At 41.5% G+C, this 16,088-nt stretch overlaps 1 long non-coding RNA gene across 1 annotated transcript; it reads left to right on the top strand.

Annotated features, from left to right (window-relative positions):
* The first annotated feature begins 2,382 nt into the window (after positions 1-2,382).
* LOC122983002 lies at positions 2,383-3,226 on the top strand. Its single transcript, XR_006403577.1, has 3 exons — positions 2,383-2,592; positions 2,924-3,002; positions 3,103-3,226. It is a non-coding gene; the product is annotated as an uncharacterized LOC122983002 (long non-coding RNA).
* The last annotated feature ends 12,862 nt before the right edge of the window (positions 3,227-16,088 follow it).

Here is a 16,088-nt window from a genome sequence, read left to right as displayed (position 1 = left end):
TTCTTTTGTTCAGTCTGATAAGTAAAAAATGTGGTTTGTATATAAAGATAAGTTTGCGATGCGATCTAAACTTCAAGACACAGATCTCCATATATGTTGAGCTCAACAGTTCACTCTTGACCTTTAATGATTATATTCACAGTCATATGCGAATAGTTAACTTGAATGTCACACATAAACATATGTTGGGGGGAAGCTGCATTACATCATGTTTTAAACACAACTGCACATCATTTCTCCTAAACTGTCCCCAAACCATCATAAACTTTGAATAATGGAGCAACTTCACCTGGTGATGAAGACAGTGTCAAAAGCTCCAGAACAAGCCAGTAAGTGGACTTTGATGGGAAGATTGTTTTGTCAACATTATGAGTTTGTTCCTCTGGTTTAAGGTTTTGAGCGTGTCTCAGCTCTGATCACACCTACAGTAGCATTACTGCTTTAAAGGTTGCGCCTTTAACCACGCCCAGCAGTGATGTCACAGCGTCCTGGAGTACACTTTTACATCACTACAGTGAGGCGAGTTAAACCTCTGGAGGTCAGAAAACAGATTTCCAAGGGGTGTTAAGTTACTTGTTCATCTCTTTTTTTCTGTTATTTCATGTTTTCCTGCTAGACCTCAAGCTTTCTGACACTTAACAGTTGCCACAAAGATCAACAGTAACAGCAGTGACACCTTTTGTCGTCTGTGACATCTTAACTACTTTATGTACTTGTCACCGTTTACCTTGTTACCGAACAGTTAACAGTCACAGCCTCGTACATTTTCCTCTCAGGTGTTAATTGAGACAGATGTTTGAATTCGGTGCTCTCTGGTCATCGAGTTGGGAACGAGGCTCCATGTTTTTCCACTGCTAATGATGAACATCTGCTCGCTTCTCCCATGCTATCGTTCACAGATGCACAGATCAGAATCCTGCGATTTAGAGGGAGCCGGCTCTGGGAATAACACACCAGCTGTTGGCCAATTTTTCAGTGTTCATGCACCACTTTAAGACGGTAGCTGTCATTTGCTGACATTAAAACGTCTGTTTTCTCCCCCAGAACAAGCTGAACACTTGTTTTGGTATTCAAACCCCCCGACTCTATCCATAGATATTGGTATGACAAAGCAGGTTTTGTTTGCAGAGTTTGGTGACATTCATTATTATTACTATTTGAGTACAAGCTCTCAGACACATGGAGAAACAATGGTGTTCAGCCTTCATTAGTGTCTGCTGCAGGCTGAAGTGCAGCATGTGAGAGCAGCACAACCTTCCTTCCAACAACATAAGCTTCCTCTCTCACTGCACACTTGAGCCTTGACGTTGTGTTTATCTGATGTCAGACAGATCAGAGCCAGAGCTTGGCACACAGCAGCCCGTCTGTGCACCAGCCAGCCGATATAACTGCCACCAGCACTATCACATCACGTTATGCAACCGTGCAAACAGTGTGTGTGTGTCTGTTTGTGTTTGTGTGTGTGTGTGCCTGGACAGTGGACAGCATACTGTATCTGCTGTATACTGTCCTCAGTGTCCGCACATTGAGAACAGCTGTTTAAGAGCATGAGGGTGAAACTGCAGGATGGATGATCACTTTTACTAGTGTGAACTCTTGTTCGAATGACATTTTAATTCTACCTTTTGAGTATTAAACCCTCACTCCCTTTAGACTTGAATCGTGGATGTAAAACTCTTTTACAGAGAAAAGTGCCCGTGGTGAGCTGTAACAATGGATTCTGGATCTTTTCTTGGCAGAAAAAAAAAAAAAGTATCAAAAATGTCAACAGAAACTTCTCAAACAACTCTTGCTGCATGATGTACTTGTTCAGTATTTATCAGAAAGTCATAACTTTGGCAAAATGTGCTACTTCCGACACAGCTTTGGAGCTTTGAGGAGGGTGACACATAAGCAGCGTATTAAGCCATATTTGGGCGTAAACAGGACGGCACATACGGATGAACAGCAGAGAAGTGATTATCCTGAGTGGTTTGAGAGATTTCTATTGACTTTGTGACACAGTTTGCAAAGTTTTGCCAGAGAGCCTTTGGTCATGTTGTGAATTTCACTTTTAATTGTTTACTGTAAATGATCCTGGCATCAAGTAATATGCCTTATTTATTGTTTTTACCCGCTTTACTGTCTCCAATTCACAGGCCTTATAATGCTGTTTAAAAGAAACCCAAGCATACAAAAAGGAGATCATACACAGAGAGGCCGAGGGTTGTAATTCAAGCCATCGATGCACAGAAAGTAGATGTAAACCTCCAGTTAAGACAGTCAGAACCATTCTCACATACTATCTGACAAGAAGAAACTAAAGCCAGGTCCTCTACAGGTCTTAGTGAGGTGCTGGTCCACAATGAGCTGCTCCTTGGTATACTGTAGATGCTCCAAGTCTCTTGATCTCTTCTAATGATGTGCACTCATTTGATGTTTAGAGGACTGTAGAGGACTCTCCCACAGGTGTTTGAATAGGTTGAGATCTTTCTCACACTCATCAAACCATCCAGTGACCTGTTGTGCTCTGCGGGGAAGAATCTGCATTCCACATGTTTGTCAGTTGGTTAGTTTTTATTTCGGTGTCATATAGCATCCATCTTCCTCCAAGTAAGTGGTTCATTTAAACTCGGTCTTTGTGCATCATCCATATTTACAAAATCACGTAATATTTATCCACTCATTTATTCAGGTCTTTTTCTGAAAAACTACTGGAAAACTATGTATGTGTGATTCTGTGGGGCTTCAGGGTGTTTAACATATAAACATGACCAGGAGGATATTATCCTCTTATTGTCACGTCCAGTCATCTCATCCCCTTTTGAAGTGCATTACTTATGTTTTCCTGTGTTCCATGTCCCTGTTTTGTCTCTCTCTCTCTCTCTTTATGTGTGTGTGTGTGTGTGTGTTACCTGGATCCTACACACCTGCCTGCAATCAGCTCATCACCTCTCCAGGATATGTACCCCGGCGTCTCTCCCACTCATCACCAGACTGTTGCTTCTGCTAGTGTGATAGCTGTACTCTGCCTCACTTTGCTATTTTTTTTTTTTAATATTCACCAAGTTAGTTTCCTCGTGTTTTCGACTGATTAGCGCCTGTTTGTCTCCTGTGCTTCAGGATCCCTGCCAGCCTGTCTGCTCGTTTGCCTGCTTATTCATTCTCCCTCACAACCCTCCATCAACCGCACGGCCTCTCCATCTCCATTCCTCCAGCCATCCCCAGTCATCCCCTCCTCTTTTGATGTGCATTACAATAAATCTGTTAAACATCATCTTCCTCTGAGTCTGTATTCTGTGCTTGGGTCCACTGGTTATGCAGAGAAAAGCTCAGGTTTATATTATTATAGTTCCACAGTCAAATTAAAGAATATATAGCAACTTTGACTGCATTAAGCTAAAACTGCAGTCAGTTCTATGAAACTGAAATAGTCATTTTTATCATGATCATTTGTGGGAATTTGTTTTACATGTGTTTAATGTTGAAGAAACTTTTTGTTTGTTTATTTGATGGTTAGTTTTGGTTTTTGTCATCTCTACATCTTTTCCTGTCAGTTAAATTTCGTATAAATACTGTATGGAGGTCGTGTCCTCGCTGGTATTATTTGAGGAGCCTGCAGGAGGTTATATTCTACATTTGTGGATATTTTATAGGTTGATTTTTAGGCCAATGAATAAATATATGAACATTCATTATTCCGCCACCAGAATTTAATTACTGACAGTGCAGAGTTGCTGTCTGGTGAAAACCATGTATCTCCAAATTTGATCATCTAAAAATGCATTGTCATGAAATTGAAAACAGGACAGGAAGCTTTGGAGATTTTTCACAAGACAGGGGCCCTCGTATTTACAGATATATAACTGAATGAATAAAATGGGAGAGTGACAGCTTTTGACTCATAATGACCTCATCTTGACAGAGTTTAAAATCAATATAACTGGAGGGGAAGCCTTATTTGAGACTCTCCTGACCCGGCACCGAAATCACTCCGCCCCATAAATTTGAGAGGAAGGATATAACTTCACAGCTCAAATGAGTGTGATCAGCTCCACCTTTCATCTTCAAAGCAAAAAAAGGGAGCCGGGATCATAAGCGCGGCAGCTCCAGGAGCGAGGGAGGTGACTCTCCCTCCCACCTTGTGACTCAACATTATTAAGCGAAGCCAGCAGGAATCCAGAGAAGAGGAGGGAGAGGCATGCAGGCAGTGTAATGCAGCACTGCACAATCACCCACAGCCCTACACAAAGCTCTGCAGATACACTCTAGTCCACCCTAAACCTCATGACTAATAGATGAGATTTGCTCTCCGTTCCTTCAGCTCACAGCCTCTGAAGCTCTCTTCATGCAGGGAACAGGCCTGCCCCTCCTTTTATGCATCAGACGCTCAGCTTTTCTAGTTTTTTTGGATTCCCCCTCTTAAATCCTACTAAAACTAACTTTGACTAGTCTTTTGCCTTTGCTCAGTATATTATTTTAATTTAAGAAAATACAGGAGACTATTGACAGACGAGTGGTACAGTCCCAGACATCTCAGCAGCATAGCTCATCAGCAATGTACCGCTCATGAATTACAGACAGAGCTTCACTGTTAGCCTCGGATGCACCATGATGGTGTGTTTCAAATGCAAGTATCCAGTATGATAAATTATTTTTTAAGTGTAGCCTGAGGTACCGAAGCTTCGCTCTATGTGAAAAACAGATCTTTTCTTATGTCTGAGTGTATTTCCCCATAAGTGGCATTAAGGTTGGAAAAATATAATCTTATTTTACACTGTCAGACTGTATCAGATACAATATATTCTGTACTGGCTTGTTCCAGCTGTTCATTGAAGCTGATGATGATACTGTATGATGTTTGCACCGAGTGAAACCTTCAAGACTCCATGTTTTTATAGCTGCATCATTCCATCAAATGGAAATATATAATAATAAGTGTCTTGTGCATCATTTTATGCAAATTTCCCCAAAATTCAGTCTAATATATTTGATATAATTGTAAATATTTGGACCTCCACTTGAATTTAAAATCAAGTTCTGTGGATTTGAACAATGTTTGGCTGCACAGCATGTAGAAGAACTGAGGCGACAGTGGAAGGACTCTCACCACTAATATTTCTTTAATGCACTGAAGCACAGTTTATGTTTTGTTTCTGGGACAAGGCATTGTGATGCATGCCTCTGAAAACATTTAAGGTCTGTAGAGCAGCACTGTATTTTGCCACCCATGTTTTGGTCCACATTGCATTGTAGAGAAACCCTCTTAGTTATGAGAAGCACCAGATTCCTGCAGCACCTGGTGGCTCTGAATGTGGGCCATACGTTGGTTTAGCTGCTGTGGGGTCGTGGGTTTACCCCTGAGGACCACCTATGAGTTAAAGTCATCTCATTTTTTTGTGATTAAAAAACCACACAACCCACTTTAAACTCATCAACCACTGGCCACAAGAGAACTGCTTCCCACCTCCTTCATCCTATGGCACACTGCTCCCCTGAAGGCGTACTGACTCCCGCCATCTGCTCAAGCTCTTTCTAGCTGTGATATCACTTTGACAGAAGTGTATTTCCACAATAAACTCTCAGGATCAACATACCCGTCCACCTCCAGGATTCCCACTCCGATGCTTCCACCCAGTTAGATTTATTTCCTGTACATGATACAGTGCGTGGGGAAGAATGTATGGAGATGTCATCTCTGGTTTCTGCATATAACACATGTGAACAGGAGAATATTGTGAGAAGGATTCAAAAGTGTTGAGTCTCTGAGTGGAGAATATGTTATTAGGTTAGACTCCTATATAACCTAAACTATAGGAAATCTTTCATTTACAAGCTATTCATGCAGAAAATGGATATGAAACTAGTCATTAGGATGTTGTAAATCTTTGAGCCCCTATGAGTAGAATTTCTATGTGATTATGATGTCCGTCAAACTGTAAGTTGTGGGAATGTCAAAACTGTACACCGTGTGAAAATATAATACCAACTGTTATAAATGTAATCACTATTTATGAATCATAGGCACAAGTTTCCCCTCTCGCCTCAAAATATCAGGACAGCCTATAACTGGCTCTCTGAGTAAATAGATTCTTGCTGCATGCATCATGTTGACTGAAATAAGCAGGAGTGACTGCTGTTGCTGCAGAAACCATTTATACTTCCAACTACAACAATAACACAAGTGGTTCAGCCGACTACAGTGGTGTCTCAAACATGAAAGCCTGATAGGAATTCACAATAGTAATTCAGTTTCTTTGTCTGATGTTCTGTTTTGATAAAGTTTTGTCCTTTTCAACACTGAGAGTTTCTTTTCCTCCAACTTTCTTTTTCTTCTAAAGTGAGTTGAGATTTTTTTTTAAAAGAGCCACCTGATAAAATTCTCCAAACTTCCTTTCATCCAACCCACTACAGCGGGGATTTCAGTCCTTGGAGGACTTTAAAAAGCTGAACCTTTAAAAGTGATAAAAAAAAATTCTTCCTTGAGGAGGTTGGGGAGGGAAACAAAGATGCACAGCCAGCAGCAGCTCTGGCGTTGATTAATGAAACAGACTCCAAGCTCTCAAGTTCAAAGCTATATTTATTACTCTGTTTTCTTCTCAGTAGATGATGGAGTCTGTTCACTGAAACCGCCTCAATATGTTTAATAGACAGACAAATCTTATTTGTAGAAACCTTACTACATTTCCTCAACTGAAACGTGGTTATCTAACATATCAAAAAGGGGATGAACTGTCAATTACAGTGCTTTGCCCATGACGAACCAACACATCAGACCAGTAAACCACAGGATAAAGTGACATATTGTGAACCACTGAGGGCTGAGCTATTTGTGGACTTTGACCCCAGATAAATAATTGGAGCAGTGAAGCTTGAATGCTGGGAATGCATAGAATGACTCAGCGTTCTCTGCAGGAGTTGGCAGAGCAAACATCCATCACGCCACTACTACAGTCTGTCGGTAGCCTATAGGACCCTGACGCCTGCTCTGACATTGTAACTGTTGGCTCAGAGCAGTCGCTGACTGCTGACTGCTGACTGCTGAGGAAAAGTGACCGACCTTGTTCAGCCCAGAGCTGAGGTAGAAGACATAATTAGTGGAATTGGCCAAAATGTGAACCATCATTATGTCTGAAACACTGCTGACTGTCTCAGTGGAATTTACCAGCTTCTTAACCAGGGCCGGATGAACCTGCCATGGTGCCCGGGGGCAAAAATTAGCTGAGGGGTAGTTTAGTTATATTTGCTTCGAGCTCCAGAAATGAACCACTGCCCTTATACTTGAATACATCCTGGCCCTGCTACAAGAAAGGGCCTCAAGATATTGTGCTTCAATGGTGCAAATTACCACACAAATTTGCAATTAATCAAATTGCCACAAATTAAATGTCACACAGTGATCTTGGGGTCTTTGGGGCATTCATTACTCTGCTGGCAATCCAGCTTTCATCATTACAGTAGGATTGTGAGCGTATTTTGAGCATCAAGTTAGCACATTAAGCTAGTGTCTGCACCGTCAACAAACTCATTAAAGGAAAAATCCACCCTGTTTTTGTACTGTAAGTGTTTTGTATCAGTCACAGATAAGACCACAAACAAGGTCTCCTCTCCATTCATTTTGTACTGATGGTATGAAATTAAACTAAGAAATCTACTGATGATGAGAAAGAGAAACCTGCATCTCCACTGACCATAGCGTCAGGTGACCAGAATACATCGCAGCCAAAAGAACAAGCGACAAGCTCTCATCGTTCTCTAAAAAAAAAATTGTCTTTGCTATCAGTATTACGTCCAGTGTAGCTGGGGTTGCTGCTTTCATTATTTCCAACTACACATGCAGAAGACGGACAAAATAATGCATCCAATAATAACAACACCACAGAGCACCGAACAGTAGAGCTGCTAGGATTAATCAATTATTAGATCGAAAGTCACTATTGGAATTCACTGCTTTTCTTGGTCTTTTATAGTATATTTTTATTATTGTAAATTATAGTAGTATTAGTAATATATAGTATATAGTGGCAGTTGTACTAATTATAATTAATTAATTGAGAAAATAATTGACAGATCAATTGATAATGAAAATAATCAGCCCTACTGTACAGCTTCAAAACTTTCAAAGCCTCTTTAACACACACAAAAAAAGTTGTAAGCTTCACAAAAGAGTTAATTATAACTCTTACTGTACTGTAATATAAAGCTTTTGCTTTATATTACATAATATTTTACAGATGCCGTGTCGACTTCCTGAAGATCTGGATTTTTATTTTCTACCATTGAAACCAGCAGTTTAGTAGCCATATTGTTACTGTTAGTCCTCTTTAACTCTTAACATAAACACAAGGTTTTATTGTTGAGCTCTAGCTGATATCTAAATCCCTTTTCATTTGCCCTCCGCCACGGGCAGCAGAGGTCAAGGTCATCTACACAACAGCACGCTACAGTTTCCTGTTTAAAGACCATTAAGCATAGTGGCTGCACACCAGCCTCTGGAGCTGCTCATTATCACGCCCTGTGTAACCTCCACGTAAGAATTTGCAAATGCAAATGTCAATACAAATTCCAGAAAGCTTTATTGGCACAAATGGAAGAGAACCGACACTGCCAAAGCATTTTAGAATATCAATACACTGATGCTGATGCACAATAATGAACCAACTGGGTCTTATGCAACAGTGTAATTGATGACAGACACGGCAACACCTGTTATCGTCAGATGATGATGCAGATATCAGTGGCCAATGACTGTCTGACCAGCTGGTCATCTACAGTAATGGCATCTACACACACACACACACACACACACACATACACACACACAAGAGTTGTATTTTCTCATTTGACAGTCACCTCACACACATACACACCCTTCAATCACGCTCCCACGAGGTGGTTCTGGGGTGTCACTGCATGTGCTTTTATCTGTCTGCAGGTGCTGTTGCCATAGCGACAGTAGATGAGATCGTCAGGGTGAATCAATCAGCTCACTCTTTGCCCTGAGAGCAGGTCCTGACCTCCTCAGGGCCCTTGAGAATAGTTTGCCCGAGAAGCCAATGAAATGAGATTCTGCCTTGCACATGGAACATGCATCTTTTTTACCGACTTTACTGTCCGCTAGCTCTCAACTCTCCCTGTGACACCCGTATCCTCGGGCCCTCCACTTAAAATTAGAGAGCAGCTGTCCCTGGATTATCTTATCCTGAGACAGATTCCTTGAATACCCGCGACAGAATTATCCTGAGGGGGCAATGCAGGGAGGAGGAATGAAGCTGGTGGCCATTTTTGGGGGTCAGTGTATGTAAACACCTATTTTGAACTGTGACAGTATCCTGTCAGTGGTCTGGCAGGCATGACTGGTTGTTAGTTTGTGTTTCTAAATGAATCCGCCATTGAGGGCGTGGTACTTAACCTCCCTTCTCAACACGTCTATTTTTTAGGGTTGAGGCTAGAATTGGGGTTATGTTTAGGTCAGAGGTTAGAGGTTAGGAAATGGATGTAGTCAATAAAGATGAGCTTGTTTATTCATTTGTTTTTGGGTGTCAACATGTGTGCATATTGTCACTGTGCGGTGATAAGCTTTAAACTCAAATTTTGGGCGTTTTTGACTATAGTTTCAGGATTACAAGCTTCTCTGAGGGTTGAAAACTCATTACAGATTTGGGGTTTATATAAAAAAAAAAATTCAAAACCAATTCAAATAAAAACCGTTAGCCAGCAAGTCAAAATCAAGCCTGAAGAGGTTTTTGAGACAGTGGTATGCGCACTATGTGCATGTCTGTGGATTCATATGCGTGCATATATCTGTTTATTTTTGTCTGTGTTTGTGCACTTGTCGCTGGAAATGTGGCTGTATTTTTCTTTTCTGTGTGTGTGTGTGTGTGTGTGTGTGTATGTGTGTGTGTGTGTGTGTGTTACATGAGGGTGCAGCAGGTGAACCCAAGTGCAGACACTCAGAGCGAGGAGACAGGCATATGATAGTGTTTATTTAGAAGGCTGGGGAAAGGAAATGCAGACCTGGGGGAAGTTTGAGTTGGTAGCTGGGAAACTGGACCTGAGGCTTGAGCAGGGAGCTGGGAAACTGGGGCTGAGGACTGGGCTGGAAGCTGGGAAGAAGAGCAGGGCAAGGAAGCGGGTGCTGACGAGACTAGACGAGGGGCCGGAGACAGAGCAGACAGAACTGCAGGGAACAGGAAACAGGGTTAGGCACGGAAAAAACGGGTGACAACAAAAACTGGTGATGCATGAAAAAGGCTCGAAGCATAGACTGAATGGTGCAGAGGCTCCAATCTGGCAGCGTGGAAGTGGCAGAGCTGAGTCAATGTGTTTTTGTTGAGGCTTGATTACATAGATGAAGTAGCTGGTGTGTCTCTGCCCTGACTCCAGCACACCTGCCTCCACTCACACACTCGCCCACACACACAGAGGGAGAGAGCCACTGGGAGAGCAGCAGCAGGCCAGTGAGACACTGAAATAGAGGTAGAGGGTGTGGCAGATGATGTTCCAGGGGGTAGATGTAACAGTGTGTGTTTGTGTGCTCCTAGGTTTCCTAACAGAGCCCCAGTGAGAGCTGTGACAGCCTATTTACAGTCGTGTCCCGCAGGGCTTGGCAGGCGCTCTATGGAAAATATACCCAAACTGCTCATGGGTGTAAACATGTCGAGGACTTTCATAAAAAACTGACATCCCTGAGCAGGAATCGCATCTCATTAAGCATTATCGTCCTCTGTGAAACATGTGGTTTTGACCAAATAATATTACTCATTCACACCTATAACTGCGGGGCTGTGCTCTTAAGGGACGACGCATGTTCGGAGATCTCCCCATTCATCTCAATCTGAGCTCCAACTGTATAAATATGGCAGCACAAGGAGCAGGCAGCATTTAATGAGCCTGTGTGAGGCTGTCGTTAGTGCAGGGAGAGGTGCTGGATTATTGATGCCTCTGAGCTCCTCCGCTGGGCTCATTCCTGGCTGTCTCCTCAGGGAAGATGTGTGCTCACTCACCTCCAGCCTGGGTGACAGCCCGGCATGAATTACCTTCCCCATTCACCCTTGCTGACACTGCAGCTAGCAGCCGGTAGCTACGCATTTTAATATGGAGACGAGGGAGAAATGGAGGAGGGAGAGGCGAGTGGGAGAGAGGAAGACCAGAAGGTGTGTGTGTGTGTGTGTGAATATGTGTGAATATTTGTACATGCGTAGATGTGAGTATGTTGTGAGTGATTTTGTGTTGGAAGAAAAACAGCCAGAGAAATAAAAAAGACAAAAGAGGAGAAGAAGGAGAGATGAGAGGAGAGGAGAGATGAGGCCTAGCGAGTTGAAAATCAATAATTAAAAGGTCGTGTAGAAAAAGAGAGAGAGAGAGAAAATAGAGAGATAGTCCCTTAACTAAATAATACCTTAATCCTCCATTAACATGCAGCTGCCAAAATCTCCTACCTCCTCATCACATGAGGTCACAGCGGATGTTGGCTCTAATGCACCATGGGATTTATTCATGCAAAACTTCTACCCTGCTATGTGAATACACACATATTGAATGAGGTCTAGGTTGACGTGCACTGTGATGGCTGAATAATACAGAGGGTGCTTCTTTCCGTTGACACGCATGTTGTATTAAAGGCACACTGTGGTAGTACATGGTGAAACATACATAAACCTTATATATAAGTATCTTTATCACTTATGATTTGGTTGGTTCAATGTGTTTCATTCATGTACACATGTTGATTATTTCAGAAAGCAGAAATGGTTAATACTTTAGAAGAGATTCAACATCATTAAAATGTGTTGAATTGTTTAAAAAAATGTGTTAAGGTAGTTTTCACAGTCAGTCTATGTGACTGTGATGGCAGCATCCACGGCTACACCAGCAGACTAATATCATGTCCACACACCCTCACATTCTCATTTTAGTTTTACCTTTTTCATTGTCATTTAGATTCAGTTTCAGACAATTTTTGTAATTAAACAAACAACACAATTTGATTTTGTATTAAGTTTATTAGCATTTTTGACATACATAATTCTAGATGCACACACGTTTAGTTCACTATTTCCATCACTGAAATTGTGTTATCCTTAAGTTCTAAGTAAGTACTAATATGTTCTTTCTTTTGAGTTGTGGAGCTGGTCTGGTGTTACTTAGTTCTAATTAAGGTCTAATTAGGTGACCTGTGTGGGTGTACTATGTAGGTGTGTGGGAAACCAAGTTTTATACTAAGCACAAACATTTCTTCTTGACTTTGTAAAGAGGAGTTTATCAAAACAATCCTGCCACAAGACCCACTTACTTTCTTTTTCGTGAGCTTTCAACTCTATCATATGGTCTTCATTAGCTGAACTTTCATGCTTAAAGCAAAATTGTCAGAGAAGAGTGATACCACTTTAATATTTGTACGCTAAATATGAAGCCAGCAGGCAATTAGCTTAGCTTATTATAAAGGCTGCAGCAAGGGGAAACAGCTAGCTTGGCTCTTAGGGGTGGAGAGGTCGAGTATTGACACAACTCATATTAAGTCTTGTTTTGAGTAGCGATACTACTGTCAATCGGATTGATACCAAAAAAAAAAAAGGCATCTGTCTCATATTAGATCTCCCTCTGGACACATGCATAGTGATCACCTTACTAGGTCAGAGAATTAACACGATAAATGTGTTATTCATCACTGAAAACTGTCCTGTGTTTTGACATGCATGTGATTAAGTAATTAACAGAGAATTGTAAAAAGAAATGCTTGTTTGGCAAATATGAACAGTGAAAATATATTCAGAAGTAGCCTATTAATCCTGACGCATGGCTTTAGGATTACCTGTCTGTATCTGCATTGACATCAGAGAATCAGCCCTATATATTATGTGGTATTGCATCAGAACCAAATTTTGTTATATTGTCCACCCCTACTGACTCTGTCTAAATGTAAAATCAACAATTTGCGGTTTTACCGGGCGCAGTGACTTCCTGGAGTCTCGCTGGTTGACTAGGAATGTCATGGTGACAACAAGACTCCGGGCAAGACAGAGAATAAACACATTTCCCAAAATATTATACTATTCCTCTAATTTCAAGCCAGCACAGACATGCAGTCACAACAGCTACTAAGCTTGGACGTCAACAGATCCATCTCCATGACAACTGAGCAAACTCCATCTGCTGATGAAGAGCATGTGATGAGGTTTAAAGCTCCCACGAAAAGTGGACGCTGAGTTTTTAGGAGATTGGTTTTGTTGATTTTATTTTATGCTGTTTTGTTAAAGAAATTGATATGAAAAAAAAAATCATTGGTTTATTCATCTGCAACTAATTGGAATAATCTTCCTACAAATCACAATTTGGCCTTGAAAAGATGGTTTCTCAGCATTTGCAGTCATATTTGTAGTTGTAATATTATGAAGGGAACTTGTAAGCAAGTTTAGCCACCTTTGCATGTTGCTATTTGTTTAGTTTGTTGTTGGGGGACCACAGTGGAAATAATCCATTACGCATACTTGTGTTTTCATCGACAAATTCAGTTGTGCAGAGTCACGGTGGATTTGTAGTCCTCAAATAAATCTAGTCAGTCAATCAGTGAATACGCCACGGTGCATTGAGACAAACAGTGTAATCAGTAAGTGCATCACTGGATGTTTAACTTGGACAAGAGTCAGACTTTTGTCAAGCTCAACAAGATCTATAATCAATTAACATAATTAACCAAATGGATGTGTTAGGAGCAGCTTTCCACCTTCCTGAGCATCACAGAGTGTTGATTCTGATAAGCTTGGCCAGCGACTTTTAAAGAAGCTAAAAGACCTCTAAAAATAATCACGCACGACAAGCCTGAGGATCATGTGTCATGTTTTATCAAAGCTCAAAGTCATTTCCGGCTCCTCCAGCTTTTTTCAGCAGGGGAATCACAGACGCTGACTGTGACCGGGGGTATTTCAAGTGCTCCCCGTCTGCAGTGCTGACCTGGCCATTTCATGATCACTGATCTTGGTTAATAGCAGGCTAACAACATAATTATGAGCAGCTAGGGAGCATGATAGAAACACTATAATGGGACCTGAGCAACAATATAACCAGTCTGACTGCTGAGACCCTGATATGTCTGTGATTTACCCCCTTAATGTCTCAACAGCAGATTTAACTGTGTTTATGAGCGTGTACTCCCCCACAGGCTAGAGGTCAGCTAGCTTTATATCACAGGAGGGGATCGGATGCTGGTTTCCAGAAGGGAGAGAACAAATAACCATCATCAGACACAGCTGAACTCAAAATGGGCTGAGGGGAATATTCAGGCTTTAAAAGTCTGAAATCTATCGATCTATCTAGAAAGACAGTATTTAATTCTTAAATACTTGAAAGAAAATGAGGAGGGTTCATTTTTCATGTGATATCTCCCTTTTTAAACTGTTTTGAACTCTTTTAGATTTTGCTCAGATATGCTTTGTTATCATATAATTGACCAGATTTTCCAGTCTCATTTGGGTCAGCTTGCTCCCAGCACACTCGGTCAGAGACACAGAGTATGCCATGCACTGGCTCCGAGCCATTTTTAACCTCCTCCACTTTAATATCACCCACTCGCCATATGAGCCTCCTTCAAGGGTAATGAGGGGGCAGACTGCTCAATTCTGCAGTCTGGACAACAGGTTTACCCATATACACGAACACAGGGACGCAGATATTAATCAGAGACGTGTCTCGACCCAGAGGTTGCAACAAAGGGTGGGCAATGTGTCTTGGGTCTGTGTTGCTACCTTTATCCGGTGTGTGGGTGAATGCATGCAAGTGTTTTTTAAATGTCTGTTAAATGAAAATTAAGGAGTTGACGACTATGAAGATTGGCATCCACAGCACAATTTTCTTGCTACTATACTTAACTCAGATTTAAAAAGCACCAACTTTACAACATACAACACGTCTACATTCATCAGCTGCTGTCCCCAGGGTCTTAATTTTCAGTGTTCAAAATGGGAGTCTCCAGGGAGCCAAAAGACCCTGCCTATCACAGATGACTGATTGGACTCATTGTGACAACCATGTCTGTGCTCCCCCCCCTTAACTCTCCGAGGCAATAAAGCCAAGGAGGTGAGAGTGTGACCCCTACTATGAACCCTCCCCGCAGTATGTCAGAGGTGACCTTCTGTGGGGGTCAGGGGTCAAGGTCTTAAAACAAGAACATCAAAACTGTGGCACTACACGCTCCTCTGAGCAACTTGATGCCCATCTGGAGGAATCTACCACACAGAGGTGGCAAATGGAGACGTTTTTATTAAGAAACACTGATTTCATATTCTGTTTCTGTTTCATGCAAACCAAATAAAACATGTTTGACAGCTGATATCAGTGAAAAAACTCAAATATGACTCTCATGAATATGGATGTGGCTGAAGGTGCTGACTGAAAACTTAATCTGCAGGGTCCTTGAGCCCTTTAGAGGACTGAAGTATTCTGTGAGGTTATCAAGCCTCCATCTGTCAGATTCCCACTCACCCCTGCCATGTGTTTTTAGTGTCCTGGCCTAATATCAGTAACAATGGGGCCTGAGAGACAGCTGAAACTGTTGGCTGTTGATAATCAAAAAGGCCATAGAATACCTAGGGACTACTTCACAAGCCAAACAGTGACACACAACATAATAGTAAGGCTTTGAGGGATTTTGTAAAGGGCTTTGATAAGGAGTTTGTCATTGAAGGTATGGGATATAGATCACAGCTGTCAGACTACATAAAAAAAACATTTCTTCCAACAGCTTCTTTGTTCATAAACCAAAATAGACTAGCAGGATTGTGCATAGCATCAATATGGAAATGAAAAAAGCAAACAGGGAAATAAATAGATTTCTTGTCTCATGAGGTGAACTACAAAAACTTGCCTGCAGTACTGACAGGAATTATAATACTGCCTCTGATGAATGAGGCTGGGTTTAGTTTGAAAAAAGACAACCATCGGTGCATTTTGGGGATGTTCATGGTGACAGTGTGTGCACCTAAGCTGCATAGAGGACGAACCGCTGGTTAGTAAATGACCATGAGCGACAGCCAAGGCTGTAAGATAAATGAGAGCAACTTAAGTAGAAGGGAATCAATCACCGAGGGTAAGTTTTAAATGTTCCCCATGGA

The sequence above is a fragment of the Thunnus albacares genome, chromosome 5, assembly GCF_914725855.1.
Source record: "Thunnus albacares chromosome 5, fThuAlb1.1, whole genome shotgun sequence".
NCBI classification, from domain to species: Eukaryota; Metazoa; Chordata; class Actinopteri; order Scombriformes; family Scombridae; genus Thunnus; species Thunnus albacares.
Note: the sequence above shows the minus strand (reverse complement) of the source record. Positions and strands in the feature narration are given on the sequence as shown.